We start from the raw sequence: 2,500 nt of genomic DNA on the forward strand, positions 1-2,500 counted from the left end.
AACTATGAACTCACTTGGCTTGACAGGTTTTCACAAGCTTGGTATATTGTCAAAGGGCTCAGTAACTTATCACTGCCTCCATGAGGCCCAATTTTAAAGTGTGCTTTTTATGTGCCACTGGCACAGATGCCAGTTGCGAAACACTGGCATCAGTAAAAAAAAAACCCAAAATGTAAGTAATAGTTAATTAGGGTTTTCATCATCATCATCATCATCATCGTTTAACGTTCGCTTTCCATGCTGGCATGAGTTGGATGGTTTGACTGAGGACTGGCGAGCCAGATGGCTACACCAGGCTCCAATCTGATCTGGCAGAGTTTCTACAGCTTGATGCCCTTCCTAATGCCAACCACTCCGTAAGTGTAGTGGGTGCTTTTATATATATGTGTACATATATATATATATATATACTCTCTTTTACTCTTTTACTTGTTTCAGTCATTTGACTGCGGCCATGCTGGAGCACTGCCTTTAGTCGAGCAAATCGACCCCGGGACTTATTCTTTGTAAGCCCAGTACTTATTCTATCGGTTGTCAAGCAATGCTTGGGGGACAAACACAGACACAAAAACACACATATATATATACATATATACAACAGGCTTCTTTCAGTTTCCGTCTACCAAATCCACTCACAAGGCATTGGTCGGCCCGGGGCTATAGCAGAAGACACTTGCCCAAGATGCCACGCAGTGGGACTGAACCCGGAACCATGTGGTTGGTTAGCAAGCTACTTACCACACAGCCACTCCTATATATATATATCATCATCATCATCATCTAATGTCCGCTTTCCATGCTAGCATGAGTTGGATGGTTTGACTGAGGACAGGTGAGCCAGATGGCTGCACCAGACTCCAATCTGATCTGGCTGAGTTTCTACAGCTTGATGCCCTTCCTAATGCCAACTAGTCTGAGAATGTAATGGGTGCTTCTACGGGTGCCATTTGCATAACACCAGTATCTATCATGGCTACGATTTCACTTGGCTTGATGGGTTTTCTTCTCAAACACAGCATTTTGCCAAAGGTTTCGGTCATTCGTCATTGCCTCCATGAGGTCTAATGCTTGACAGGTGCTTCATACGTGCCACTGGCATGGGTGCCACTTCTGGACACCAGCATCAGCTACTTTGCCTCCATGAGGCCCAATGCTCGAAAGGTGCTTTTTATGTGCCACCGGCACAGGTTGCGGGTTATGGAACCCCAGTATCAGTCACATTGCCGCCATGAGGCCCAACACTTGAAGGTTGCTTTTCATGGATCCCAGTTCTACGTCACCAGTATCTGCCACAGGCGTGATGGGCCAGATCTGGTCTCTTTCACCATAAAACAGATACAATATTTAGACTGGAGAAGATTTTTACAGATTCCATGGACAGCTAGGCTCACCAATGGAGAAGATCTTAAGCAGATCAGGCCGAAACTGTCGCTAGGAGCTAGGATCACCAAGCATAGATTGGCATATTTCGGTCATATTATGCAGAAAAAATCCCTGGAGAAGGACATCATGCTCAGAATGGTCGGTGGCAAGAGAGGAAGAGGCCGACCAAGAATCCGCTGGCTTGACACCATCAAGAGTGATACTGGAATGGACATAGCCAATCTGAAAGAAGCGGCCCAGGATAGAACTGACTGGAGGACACTGATCCAACGAGTGACCGAGAGTCGACTTCGACTGAGCGGACAGATAGATAGATGATTGGTTTAAATTCAAAAGGGTTAACATAAACAATTACAGGGTACTTCAAGTGATAGGGAAATCCTGAAATAACCTCATTAGATCTTTTATTATCATTAAATTACAACGTGACACATGTTTCTGCTGTGTAGCCAATTAATAACACATAAATGTTATATTAAAGGACTTTCCAACAACAGGGACATGTGTCATATTGGAGTTTAACGAGAACTTAATGAGGACAATATTGTAATAAATAAATTTTGAAAATATATGATTCTCTATTCATCTTTATGATGACTTCATTATTTGTGTGTGTGTGTGTGTGTGTGTGTGTATGTGTGTGTGTGTATGTGTGTGTGTGTGTGTGTGTGTGTGTGTGTGTGTGTGTGTGTGTGTGTGGTGTGTATGTGTGTGTGTGTGTGTGGTGTGTGTGTGTGTGTGTGTGTGTGTGTGTGGTGTATGTGTGTGTGTGTGTGTGTGTGTTATCCCATAAATAATGCGGGTTTTTCAGTTTCATGAACTTAAAATCCGTGGGGGGAACAGGGTAAACTACCTGCATCAACTTTCAATAAAAGCAGGTAGTAATTTTACCATGTGCTTATTCTTAGTGCAAGTTCTGAAGAGTGCATCAGGCATCTGCACCGGTGGCACATAAAAAGCCCCTTTTGAGCATTGGGCCCCATGGAGGCAATGTGGTCAATACTGCAATTGTGTTACTGGCATCTGGACTGGTGACACATAAAAAGCCCCTTTTGAGTGTTGGGCCCCGCTGCAATTGTGTAACTGGCATCTGGACTGGTGGCACATAAAAAGCCCC

General features: G+C 44.0%; 1 long non-coding RNA gene across 1 annotated transcript in view; it reads right to left on the reverse strand.

The window, feature by feature from the left end:
- Positions 1–2,500, reverse strand: part of LOC118761607 — a 9,537-nt gene that overhangs the window by 463 nt on the left and 6,574 nt on the right. The gene's annotated exons all lie outside the window — the stretch shown is intronic.

The sequence above is a fragment of the Octopus sinensis genome, unplaced genomic scaffold, assembly GCF_006345805.1.
Source record: "Octopus sinensis unplaced genomic scaffold, ASM634580v1 Contig15622, whole genome shotgun sequence".
In the NCBI taxonomy this organism is placed as follows: Eukaryota; Metazoa; Mollusca; class Cephalopoda; order Octopoda; family Octopodidae; genus Octopus; species Octopus sinensis.